Source organism: Eublepharis macularius, chromosome 5 (assembly GCF_028583425.1).
Source record: "Eublepharis macularius isolate TG4126 chromosome 5, MPM_Emac_v1.0, whole genome shotgun sequence".
Lineage (NCBI taxonomy): Eukaryota > Metazoa > Chordata > Lepidosauria > Squamata > Eublepharidae > Eublepharis > Eublepharis macularius.
The window spans coordinates 55,611,773-55,625,787 of NC_072794.1; the positions used below are offsets into that span (position 1 = coordinate 55,611,773).

Here is a 14,015-nt window from a genome sequence, read left to right on the forward strand (position 1 = left end):
ATCTGCATTATTATGACAGCTTCCTTTTTAGGCTCAGCTGGTTTGGTCATGCTGATTTATCCCATCCTTCCTCCAAGGACCTCAGGGGGACATAGCTGAAGGATCTCTTCTCTCTGTATGAGCCCACACATAAGCTGTGCTCCACACCAGTTCCTCCTAGTTGTCCTCTCCCCCTTTTCCATTCTATCCTTTCAACAACCCTATGTGGTAGGTTAGACTGAGAGTAACAGGTCCTAGGTCACCCAGCAAGCTTCATAGCAGAGGGGGGATTCAAACCTGGTTCTCCCAGATTCTAGTTCATGTAAACACACACAGCTGAAGGATCTCTTCTCTCTGTATGAACCCACATATAAACTGTGCTCTACACCAGTTCCTGCTAGTTGTTCCTTCTTGCTGGGTGGTGTGTCCCTCTGTGGCTTGTTTGCCAGCCTTCCACAGAATTGCCCCTAACCTAAAGCATGACTTGCCCATCCTCTCTGGAACATTTAGGTAGGCATGTAATGCTGTGTTCATTTGCAGGGCTTATTACTAATTTGGGGATGTGCCTGATTCCCTCTGTTCTTGCTGGATATCATTAATTATGCTTGATGTTCTATATTGAACTGTATGTGAAAATGTATTGGATATTATATTGGTGTAATTTTATTGTTTTAATGATCTCTTTAAAAGTTATTGTAAGCTACCCTGAGTTTTACAGAAAGGGGTATGTAATGATTCCAAGTAAATGTGTGCATGTGTCTTTAAATGCTTGGTTTGAGCTAGGTGAAGAGTGGGGGTGAGAGAGGGATGAGTGAGTGATATGATTGGTTGATGACTGAGAGTGTGGGCAGAGCGAAGGCAGTTTGAGAGGGAGTGCAGAGAGAAAAGTTTCAGTCAGAGAAAGAGAGGCTAGCTGTGTGCTGCCTGAGTATATTGAAGTATTTGTGAGAGAACTATTGAGTCTAGTGAAAGAGGCTAACTGTGTGTGAAGCCTTAGAAGAGATCTGTGCGAATGAGAGTAAATGAAGTAACTTTAAGAACCGAGAATTACTTTTATGAAACCGATACGCTTGACTAAATAAAAGTTTATCTTGTTTTGTTATCTCCCAGTGTAGCTACAACTGCTATATCCCAGGGGTGGCCAAACTTGCTTAATGTAAGAGCCGCATAGAATAAATGTCAGATGTTTGAGAGCCACAAGACATGATGCACTGAAGTGACTTCAGATGAGGAAATTGCTTTTTATTTTTATTGAAAATATGAAAGACATGGAAAGAAAGAAGGAAGGAAAAAAGGAAAAGGGAGGGAAAGACATGGAAAGAAAGGAGGAAAGTGAGGGAGGGAAATAAACTAAACTAAAATAAAATGTATGGCCACAGTGATACTCAGAGACCTCCGGGAGCCGCACAGTATGTCTAGAAGAGCCACATGTGGCTCCCGAGCCACAGTTTGGCCACCCCTGCTATATCCCATTCCTATCCTCAGGGCCACATAAAACCACGAAGGAGCCTGACGCTTTGGGAACGTTACCAAAGGGAAAATTTAAATAAAAAATCTCGGAATAAAATATTCCTGGTGGCAGCAGACTACCCAGAGGGTTAAGGGACAGATTAAAAGAAAAATGTACCCTAAAGAAAGTAAAGGTCAATACAGGGTACAAATATTTTAAAATAATAAACGTTAGTTTGAAGAAATGAACAGAAGTTTGAAAAGATGCAGAGCATTAGATCTAATCTAAAATCTAAACAGAAGAATACTAGTATTGCAGATCAAACATATTAGTTTAGTAATGGTTAAATCAATGTCCAGCTATTGAAATAAGTTTAACCCTGAAATTTTGATTAACCATCTTCATTTCGGTCTACTATCGGCTTACACAGACAAATGCCCAAGAGGCGATCTATTTTAATTATATTAGTCTAGCATATAAATGCACATTACAAAATTTTAAACATTTTTAAATGTTAAAAATCCAACAGTCCGCTAATGAACTGCAAGAAAATTGTATGAAACAAAAGAGATTTGATTACCTTTGGAAAGAAATGGAAATTGCCAAGATATAAAAACCACTAGGAAACAACATTAACATTAAGATGTATGCTTGTATATTACTCTGACACAGCTTTAGGACCAATTCTGCTACCTCTTAACTATTTAGTAACTGCACTTAAATTTGTCTGTCTTCTCAGCTTCTGTTGCAGGACAAATAAACTCATCTATTACTGTTCAAAAAATGGAAATCATACTTCCATGATCATTGTTTGAGCTCCATCAAGTCACTGGTCTGGAGAGAACATCTGGGGCTTGTCAGAGCAGGTTAACTTTACACGGTAGCTCCTTGTAGCAAGACTCCTGGTCAAATACAAGCTTTCCACTACATTTAAACTGAAGCTTGCAAGCATAAATATTAAAAAAAACTAGGCACAAGTTACCATAAACTTTGTCATTTAGTTTGTACATGATGTGAAACTATTTTTAAAATCACTGAACACAGTGCTGTCCAAATATCTAGAATACTATGCTTTCTGTCATTTTTTTCTCCTGTAAAATTCAAATTGTTGTCCTGATCATGTGCATAGCTGGGGTGTGTGTGGCCATTAATCATAAAAGTCTGTACAATATAGATTTACAAATTAGAATATGTTTACAATTCTAAACAAAAGGTTTTGTAAAGCCTGCAGGTCTCCGGCCAAGCAAAAACCAGTCAGACTACCTTCTAAGTAATTGCCAGATTTCCTTCTAGCCAATCTTTTGTAGATTTAACTACTATCCGTTTTTTTAAAACTAGAAAGTTATTCCTTTTACTTCAAGAGAAATAAGGCAATATCATTTGTGTTATTATTTCCAAAAACACAAATCTGCAGGCAATCAATGGTACAGTTATGGCTGGAATTCTATACAAAGTTACCTGAGCGTAAGCTCAGTTGAACAAAGTAGGGTTTTTTTCTAAATAGTTAGGATTGCACTATAGCATAGGGTTGCACTATAAGCCACTGACAGTGAAATCCTATGAAGAGTCCAAGTGGGTGTAATCTCTGAAAAACAGTGAGGACCAGAGATAAGCAGAGGCCATTTCCTCCCAATAGCCAAAAATGAGTTAGTTCAGAGTCACATAGGAAAAGAACCTCACAGATCATATCATCATCATCATCATAACATTTGATTTATATACCACCCTTCAGGACAACTTAATGCCCACTCAGAGCAGTTTATAAAGTATGTTGTTATTATCCTCACAACAATCACCCTGTGAGGTGGGAGGGGCTGAGAGAGCTCCTAGAAGTTGTGACTGATGCAAGGTCACCCAGCTGGCTTCAAGGGGAGGAGTGGGGGATCAAACCCAGTTCTCCAGATTAGAGTCCTACACTTTTAACCACTACACCAAACTGGCTCATCCTAACCTGATTTGGGAAGATGAGAGCCCAGGTACAAAGTGAAGTTTTATCCTACAGACAGTTCCTGATAAGTATTTTTAGGAAGGAATTTCAACATCCTCTTCTACTACTTTTATAATATTAACACTGCATTAGTGCCACAGGTCTTCACATGCAGCAGCAGGATGCATACAGCTGCACATGAAAACATCAGCATGTTAACCAGTAGAACTCATGACATGCAGCCAGAAGATAGAGCTAGTTCTGAAGCAAGGCCCGAGCTCAAAAACTTGGAAAACTCTGAATTAAGACACTGGAAGCAATTGACAATGAGTTTAGAATCATCTGACTCCTCAAGAAGAAAATATGCCTACTGAAAGTCTGCAACGCACATGATGGAGAATGAGCTTACTACTTCAGACTACTGGTGGAGCATGTTTTCAATGTTCTCTCATCTAAATTCTCTGCAAACTGAGAAAGTCCGTAACAGCCTTCTACACCCAATGTATTTATTTAACAGTAATTCGTGTCCTACTCTTTCGTCAATCAACTCAACATAGCCTATATCATTCCCCTACTTTTACCCTAACCATGCTGTGGGACAGGTTAGACGGATAGCCGTGCTGGTCTTCAGTAGAACAGCAGGATCCGAGTCCAGCGGCACCTTAGAGATCTGGAAGATTTTCAGAGTGTGAGATTTCGAGAGTCAGAGTTCTTCCGGATAGACGGAGGCAGCGTAACTTGCCCCAAAGGCACTCAGCAAGTTTCAAGAGCATAGTAACAAGAACAATGACAGAGTAGCCTGCCTACAATCCTATGCGCGCTTCTACCTGGGAATAGCAACTCGTGACGTCAGCGGGATTTCTTTAGGAAGGCTAGAGCACTTATAAAGCACAAAAAGAATACAAGCTGCTGCTCTACCTTTGTCTGGTGTACTTACGGACCTTGCTGCGGGGGTGGGGGAAGAGGAGGAGCTACGACTGAGGCGGCGGCGTCCCCTCAGCAGCCCCACAGTAACTAGCCTGGTTAAACTAGGGCGGGACCTGGTCAGACTCAAGGGCCTCTGCTATAAGCCACACTATTCAGGGTTCTGCCGCCCTAGGCTCCATTCAGATAAGCTTGGAGAAAACGCGCCTCACGAATTTGGCGGGAAACGGAGAGCAGCAGAGGGTTGTTCTAGGACTACCTGAGAAAGAAGAAAAGCTGCCGCCGCCGCTCTCTGAGAGGAAACTTCTTCGCGCGCGTTCACTCCCCTCTAAGCCACCAGACTCCTATCTGACTTGATGATGCCGCCTTCAGCGGACAATCCCCCGATGGCCAATCCAGGAGCCCGTTTGACGCAGCCGACTCACCCAATCCAGCAAGCTCCTGAAGAAACGGGGATGGCAATAGGCTGGTCCGAATTGCCGCCCACTTTCTCCCAGAAGTACAGCGAGCGGGCGCGGACAGTTGAACCCAAATTGAGGGCTGTCGTTTCCTTTTGTAAGCGGGCTCGGCGCTAGCCCCGGAAGGGGCTTGCACCGACTTGTTGGTAGGCCCTTCTGCGAGGTTGGAGACGTTTTGGGTATACATGGGGCGAATGACAGGAGATATGTAGGTAATTCTCCAAAAGCGTTTAGGGTGTTCTCTTAACAGTAGTGTCGATCTTTTTATTTCCATTGAAGGACGTTGTAATCTTTGTTATCTGTGGCCAGCAGTTTATTATTGAAAAATCGAGAATTCGCTTAGTTCGCTTTTACGTTGAGCCTTCCTCTTCTCCCCTCCATGCTCCACCCCCTTTCAGATACTCAGTGAAAACAAATCTGGGGAGACGTTTTGAATCCCTCCAAATGCAGTAGAGTGCACAGTCTCAGATTGGGGAAAATATTAAAAATCACAATTTGAATAATTAATGCTGCAGCATATAAAATCGGCAAAAACATTTTTGAAGAAACCAAAGTTAATTGAAGTTCATTTTCAAAAATTCAGAACAATAGAAAAAATCCATTATGAAAAGAAATAAAGTATGTTGTGTTGTGTATGTTCTGTGTGCTGTCAAGCTGGCTACGCTATGAATGAAAGACCATTAACAGACTGGCTCAGATCTTACAAACTGAAGGCTGTGGCTTCCTTTGTTGAGTCAAGACATATTATTTTGGATCTTCCTCTTTTCCTACAGTCTTCAACTTTTCCTAGCATTATTGGCTTTTCCAGAGAGTCTTGTCTTCTCCATATGTGACCAAAGTACAATAGCCTTACCTACTTGTTAAGAACACCTTCAAGACAAATGGAGGCAACAGAAAAATTACCAAGATATTAATCCAACACTAACCACTGCGTCAGACTGGAACATGTTCTGTGTTGAGAAAGCAAACTGCCAGCTTTGGAGGTGTTAAAAAATAGATCCTGTCAGAGTTCTTTGGGCAACCTATAAGATTTGTGTGTCATAAATAATACATACTATTAGATGTGGTACCCACTCTGCTGTCACTGTCTCCCCCGCTACCCCACTGTTTGAGGTAGCAGGATAAGGGAAGCTGCCACAGAAGGCAAGTGGCAGCAGCAGGACAGGTTGGCTGGCTAGCTGGGGTGGGGGGAACTGCATGATAGGGAGGATAATGGGAGGCTAGTCAGAATGGTGTTGAGGGGAACAAAAGGGAAGGAAAAGCAATGTGGAGGGAGATGGGTGGGCATGTAGAGTGGTGAGGACAGACTCAGGAAAGGGGGTAGTAGGAGGGCAAGGAGAAGGGGGGAACAGTGTAGGGGGTAAGCAGGGAGAAGTAGGGTATGGAAGGGAAAATATGGGAGGAGGAGGTGGTGACAGAGGAAAGGGTAGAGAAGGGCGGCTGCGGTGGGTGTCAGAAGTTAGAGGACAATGAGGAATTTCCCTGTGAGTGTCTCAGAGGCCCCCGCTTGTAAGAACATAAAAGAACATCTTGTTTTTGTAACTGTTCCTACACTCCAAATTCATTTGAATGGAACCAAAGAATTGCTTACTCTAATCAATTTTATTAATCCTCCCTATTTGCTCAAATGAAGTGCTGTTGAACCAACTGGCTTTTAAAATTTCTAGTACTATGTGAATGTATACAAACCAAGCAAAAGTAAAACTATAGATCTGGTATAATGTATAGGGGGAAAGTCTGTTTAGAAAGTCCTTTGTATGAATCTCACCTCTGTCATAAATGCACTTGGTATTTTTAGGTAAACCACTATTCTGCATCCCCTCCCCCACATGGGAATAACATTGCTGATCACCTGTATTGAATTGTACTGATGTAACATGTAATGGGTTTGAACGGTCCAAAAGAGTTGTATAACTGATCAGTGTGCCTGCTGACATTACAAAAATCAAAATTATTTCTTGGTTTGATGGAAATAATATGGCATATAAGTTACCTTTGGGTATATTATATTTGCCTGTCATTTACCTAACTACGGGAAGTCCTCTCTTGTTACTTATAAAGCAAAATATAGTTTCTACCTCTTTATCCTATTTGTACTAATTGCTGCCATTGATATTTAAGCATTCAAGGTTGTCTGGCATCACTTGGCTGTTTGGCAAGATACCCTAGAAAAGATGAAACTTAGGTATTCTATCCTAGTTATGTTCACTGGTGGTTCAGCTCTTGTAGCCCAATCTATGCATGTTTGCTTGGAAGTTAGTGTGAATTGATTGAGGGTTACTCCCTTATCAGTTTGCATAGGATTGTGGCCTTAAAGTAGTTATTTTGAATTAATGTGGAAAATTGGATAACCTTCCTACTGGTCTTCTCAGATTGGCTTGTCACAAGCCCTCTCTCCTACTATCACTATATGTTGCAAGGCATCAGTTGGTTCATGTCACAAAGGGGTGCATAGCCAGTGATACCTTTTCCCCAATCCTGACAGCTTTTCCTAATAAGGAGCAAGGCTGGACTTACCTAAAGAATTTTTTGGCTATACAGTGATTCTTCTGAAATAGGATTCTTCCTATAGTATTGACCCTTCTTGCTTTTGTCCATTGGGTCCCTGGAGATTGGATTCAGCTTTGAAAACAGACTGGCTATTAGAACCTTGAGATACAGATAAAATATAGAAACATATTCTTTCTGTCTTTGTAACTAAATTATCTGATTCCCATTAAAAGTGTATTTCATTTATTTATTTTAAATTGCCTCTAGATTTAAATAGTTTATACCTACTTACATACTTAAGCATATTTTAAGCAATAAGTAAATTGATATTTTTGTTTTATGGAAAGCCGGGACAAAAACCAACCCTGAGATTACCTGCACATCCTCTGAGTACTGGAGGATATACAATGCAATCACAAATATAGATACATGCTTCAAAGCCATTGGCTTCTATGTAGAAGAGTGTAACTTTGTTTTAGAATTGTTTTGATAGAGCCCCATCTATAGTATGCTGCATGACTGCCTATGGTGGTGAGTACATGCTATGCAGCAGGAAAACCCATTCTTTTAGTTTCTAGATGGGCAGTGACAGAACAAAATTCCAGTCTACACACCTTAAAGATCAACAAAAAATTTCCAGTTTATAAGCTTTCATGAATCAAAGCTCACTTTGTCAGGTACAAAAAAGAGTGAAGATCCTAAAGGTTTTGCACCCTAGCACTTTGGAGGTTAGATCCTACTTTGAAAACAGACAATTAGAACGTTTCTGCATGATTGATCCCTGAGGGATTGTAGTGAAATTCACTTATCCAATTCATTTCTTTTTAAGTTAAAATATCTTGAGTTAAGATTTTGAGACTTTTTTTTCCATTTCAGAGATTGGGGCTGATCAGTATCAGTACTGTTTATTCCAGCCAGATAAGTGGCCTTGAGCCACAGGAACAAACCTGAAACAGCTGTCAAGGACAAAGCTTGAAGGAGGCTGGCACCAGCCCCCTGGCTTGTTAGCATGTAGCCTTATGGGGTTGGGATGATGAGTCCCCCCCCCCCCCGCCTATGAGGACAGGCCACGGTTGAGCCTGTCATCAGAGGTTTTGGACCTTCTAATTGGCAGAGTTTCAGCCAGCTGCAGGTGGCTGGTCTTGAATAAAAAGTTGTGTCTCAGTCTCTAGGGAAGTGGTGGTGGGGGGACCTGTTTCTGCACCCATACTTGCATAGGCTCCTGTTCTTGAATTCTATGCCATTGGTGGATTCCTGTGCTAGCAACCTTTGCACTTTTGTCTTTGGGACCTCTGGACTAAGGTCTCCTTTTGGACTCTGAAACTTGCTGAAGGTAACATCTGGAAAAAGTTCAGCGACTTCTAGTGAATATAATCTAGTTTAAATTGTCAGTTGTTTTGTGCTTCTCCTCATATTTCTATGTTTATTTTGTTTGCTTTTGCAGTTTTTTAAAATAAATTCCTTTTTTAATTTGGTGTGGAGTTATTGAGAACTGTACTTCAATCCTAATCCAGTTCTTTGGCCATTTTGCTACATGCTACCCTGTTCATGTGTTTCTCAACCTGCCAAGTGCAGGGCTGACTTCCTGTTTAAAACCTGGTAAGGCTGGGAACTTGCCTCTTGGTTTCATGGCTGAAGGTTTAGTTAAGAGAGGCTGGTGGTAGCTTTCACTGAGGCTTCACTTGCCAGTCCTTTTGGAACTTTGCCTTTTGACACCAGCAGGTGACCAGAGCGCCCCCCCCCCCCCGCGGACCCAGGCAGGCTTACTGGAAACCACTAGAGGGATGACTGTAAGACTTCTGCAGGCTAAAAAACAAACTGAAAAGATGTTGAGATCGTAAAGTTTTAGTTTTTAAGATGTCCCGACTCTTTTTGTTGAACTTCTTTGAGAATCTGGGATTGCAAAAATGTTAATATGGAATGTAGCAGGATAGATGTTCAAAATCCCTGTTTGGATCAGGACTTCCTCTTCCTTTGATCACTTTAAATCTGCCTCACTTTTTAAATAATGCTTTTTAAATTAAATCCACAGAATGCTGAAAGGTTTTTTATTGTTGTTTTTTCTATTCAATGTATACAACCTGTCACTTTCCCAAAAGAATATCTTCAGTATCTTCCTATTTTTATGGATTAGCATCTGGCACTTCGTTCTCTGCTATCAAATATAGCACTGAATCCGCTTATATTACCCATGTTAATTCATGCATTGGACTCTGACTAGTCAGACAGATATGGCAAAGCAGGATTTGGCCTCTCAGTCACACTTTTGCAACCGAAGATAAGATGAGATGTTAGAAAATCTCAACTTATGACCTTAATATTTATGACAGTGTCAGGACTGCATTGTAAAACTTTATATTATTTAATTTTCATCCCTGACACTAAAGCATCATTTCATTTATATGCAAATAAGAAGATACTCTACTGTTTTTTCATGGCAGTAGCTCTTTGAATTATTCACATCTTACTAATAAAGCTTCATAAATGCATATTTTTTCACTCAATTGGTAATGGCCGGCAGAGAGAATCTATATATCAAGTCTTTGTTGTTATGAGTGCTGTAACAAAATACAGAGATTTAAGGAGTACATAATTGTAGGTTATATAGTTGTAATGGAAACTATGCATTATTTAGATGAAACATTTTGTTTCCCTTGCATTATCTCTTTGCCATTCTCTTTGCTGCTTAGTAGAGATACCTTTTGGAAAGTAAAATGGAAAGAATTAAAGTAGCCTCAACTATGAGACAAAGATTGTGCAGTTTGAGTTCCATTTGAGAAAAATATGTTGCATAATAATTTATATAATTCTTGCTTGCTCTCGCTCTCTATCTAATTTTCCCAACTAGGCACTTTAAACAGAATGTTTAGATTATAATTCCTTTTGTTTGCCTCTAATTCAGTATAGACACATCAAACAGTTGAGGGTAAGTGGCTCAGATTCCTGATACTCAATATTCGCAAGAAATAATCGAATAACCTAAGCAAATAATCTTTTCCATATCAAAATACAAAATACCCTAAGTCCAATTAATTTAAGTAACATTTGTTGTAAGTTATTTTCAAGTTGCTTGAAGGTAGGGTGAACCTTTGTCGCAGTATTGGGTAAAGAGGGGAATTGGGTGAGTGGGTGAAAATGCTGGAAATCTAACCCTGTGTCTAAAGTATACCCCTTATGCAGGTGGTACTCATATGACTGAACACTTCATCATTTCCCTGCACATAGTCTGTAAAGGATATTTCAGTTGGACCTGTCTCTAGAGTTGCCAGGTCCCTCATCCTCTCATTGGAAGGGTTGGGGACCTGACACATACCTCGTGCCGGCAGCATGTAGATCTTTGCATGAGGGGGCAAAGCCCCAGGAATTTGCCTGCCACCGGCAAGCACCTGGGAACCCTACCTGTCTCCCCAACATGCTGGTTTTCTGTATGGTAGGAACGTTCAAACATATGAGCCCTCATCTGCAGTCTGAAGTGACGCAGCCCAGATGTAGCTTTTATATGTGTGCTTTGGACTTTAATTTTGGAAGAGTAATGGAAAAATTGTCTTTGTTTTATCTGGGCAAATTCAAGATTGTATTTTGATTCATGCTGGGCTCATAGCCCTGCATAATGAAAATCTACAGCCACACACTTGGGGCTGGGAAGGACGGTATATTCTAATTGTGGTTCCAGTTTTCGCCCTCTGCCACAAATCTTGCAACGTTTTATCTTGCCTTTGCCCACTGAGGAATTCTGCAGCATGGATTCCCTGACACAAGCTGCCTGTATCTTTTCCTCTAAGCTCAGTTTGCAAATATTCTGCTAGATGGCTACAGCTGCTATCTGTAGCAACCCCTTGAATATCAGGCCTAGTCTGCTGCCCTGAAGCCTGATTTTGCAGCCTACTCCTGGTCACTACTTTAACCACCATAGCCTTTGTGCAGCAGTCAGCCCAAATTTAAGTCTGACCTCTCCTTAAAGAGCAAATAATTTGAGGTTTCCTCATCCCTCATCTCTTGAGTCTACTTCACTCAGTCCTCCACAAATCTTTAGGAACGTCATCTTCATTAAAGCTACTCTGTATTTCATATAATTTAAAACATGTTTTAGTATCTGTGTGACATTCCACACACCCAAGGAAGCCTTTAATTTGTGTTTCTTGAACAACTGCATGTGCTGTAAGGAAGGAGTTGGACTGAGTGGAAAATAAAACAGGGTCCGCTGGCACCTTAGAGATTAACAGAATTTACTTAAGCATCAGTTTTTTTTAGAGCTTACATCATCAGATGCATGAAGTGAACAGCCATAAGATTGTTGCACTTATGTACGTGTATATATATGTGTGTGTGTGGCACCTTAGAGACTAACAGAATTTACTTCAGCATCAGTTTTTTGAGTCAGAGCTCATGTCATCAGATGCGTATTGTGTACATCCATAAGATCGTTGCACATATGTATGTGTATATATGTGTATGTGTGTTTGTATTAACAAGAGAAAGATGGGAGGAGAGAATCTGGTTTAGAATAAGATAAAATCAAAGGAGCAATCAGTTCCCTCAGACTGGAGAGGAAAGTCAGAAGCAAGTTATAGTATGTTATGCACGTCTTCTGTTCAAAGGAATTAGTCCAAGCAACTCATTCAGCGTGCCCATTTCTCAGACCTTTGGAACACCTGAGGTAACTCTTTAAATCCAATATCTTCTTTGTTCCCACTGCTAAACCAAAGTGTTTGCTATTAGGGTTTGTAAGAATAAGAATCACCTGTTATGCCACCTGTTTCTTCATAAGACTTTAATTTTTTTGCCTTAATGAGGCCTCCTTTGATCCCCAGAATCACCAGAAATTCTACTGCGTCTTTGCCTTGGGAGTGATCCAGTTACATTAGATTCAGAGATGAGGCAGACTTATCCTGCTGCAGCAGAGGCCAGTGGCAAGGCCAAAGCATTTGGCGGCAGTTATTTTCATTTCATAGGAAGTTTTAATTATTAATTAATCATGCTAGTTCCCCCCCAGTACAGTTTGTGTGGGGTTGTATGACAGCTGGGTACTACTTTCAACCATTGTTCCTAAAGCTACCAAGCAGGAACCTCTTTCTGCGTAAATGTGTAGCTTTCTTGCCTCTACTGACAGGAGGAGAGCTCCTCCTTTTTTACACCAAAGTAAGTGGCAGAAGAGTCAGCTACCTGCCCCCCCCCCCCCGATCAGGCAGATGTGACAGGGAGCAATAAAGGCACCGCATCAGCCTTCGTCTTTTTTCTTAGTTTATCTGCCATTCTTTTAGCTGTAAAGAGCAACCAGCAGAGAACAAAGCACAAGATATCACAAGAAAACTTTTCCATACCCCAACACTGAAGAACAAAGGAACATATACAAGGAAAACAATCTCTCTTCCCTCAACCCCCCAGTTCTACTACCTAAACAAGGTGTGTTAAGTCCCAGTGGGTAGAGCAACTAGTTGTGGTGCCCATAGCAGAGAGCAGCATCAGGGCCCTAAAACAAAGGCAGCCCCATCAAAGGCAAGAATTTTATACTGAGTGGAGAAGTAATACATACAGCACCCAAGGCATGTGGCTTAAAATATTAAAAAGGAGGACAGCACTAAGGAAAGGGTTCTTTTCTTTTAGAAAATTGCCTGTGGACTGTCTCTTAGTGTTCTGAAGCTGCTCCCTGAAGCTATTTTATATAATAACTAGTTTTCTCCTGTTTCAAAGGTACTAATAATGCAGTAGTTGCCAAATCAGAGAAAACTTCTGGTCCTTTCTTATGCCCCTTTTTATTCCCTTGAAGTTCTATACTCCAGCAATTGTTTAAAAGTTGTATAGCACTGGGTGTAAAATGGCCTCGGAAGTATTAACCAATACTTGTTTTGAAAGGGTCATTTAAAAAAGGCGAGTTTTTAATGTGCTTAATGTATGCTGTCACCTGAAGTATTGATAGAGTATTAAAAGGGTAGTGTCAAATTACTGTTACCTAATTTGGTATCACTGTCTTGTTTATGCCATTTCTTAATTATGATACATTGTGTTTAAACCTATCACTAAGATTACAATGAATGCCTCTTTAAGGTGAAGATTTAGTATGTTCACACATCCGTTCTCATTAAAATTTTTGGATTTATTTCCCTTACCTGTCTCCCAAAATATGGATAGGATTTCTTGATCCAACTAAGAATGTAAATGTAGGGCACATATACAAATATTCCAGTATAATTATGCAGTGCTTACCTTCTATATACATAAATCATACTGTTTTCTTACTGAAAAACATATGCTTATATTTACCCCCATAATAAATAATATTGCGTGAAAATCTATTAAAATGACATTTTAATAAAATATGCAGACTGTAACTGAAATTTCAAAGGAACTGCTGCTTGTGAAATCTTGTCTTTCTTCCCTCCTGAGGAATATTCACCCAGAGAGCTTGTTCGGCTGGAAGTAAACCAAGCTTTCTTCTGTCAGACAAACAGTTTGAGTTTTATAGTCTGTCTTTATTTAGATTAGAATTGGTGTTGGGCCTGGAATCTCACTAGATTCTGCTTTTCACTTGCATGCTTCCCAAATCCTCCCTAATGAAAGCCTTAGTGCTAGTACAGAAATTGTCTTATATTTCTCTTTGTTCAGTTTTTGTCTATGTACTTCCAGATTTCTCTTTCAAGTAGAGGGGAAAGGAGTTCAGATTATGAACTGCCTTCATATCAAAGCAAGGGAGGGGTATTCTTCAGAACATCTCTGCCAGTTGCAATGCATCTAGGGGTTAAACTATGTGTGCAGGTTTTTATAGAGTTGGTTCTGGGTTCCCCAAACC

The 14,015-nt window shown here is 40.4% G+C and overlaps 1 protein-coding gene across 1 annotated transcript in view; it reads right to left on the reverse strand.

Annotated features, from left to right (window-relative positions):
* Positions 1-4,619, reverse strand: part of CDC7 (cell division cycle 7) — a 29,030-nt gene extending 24,411 nt beyond the window's left edge. The window contains exon 1 of the mRNA XM_054980680.1: positions 4,540-4,619. The gene's annotated coding sequence lies outside the window, so the exon portion shown is untranslated. The remainder of the gene's footprint in view (positions 1-4,539) is intronic.
* Positions 4,620-14,015: the final 9,396 nt, after the last annotated feature.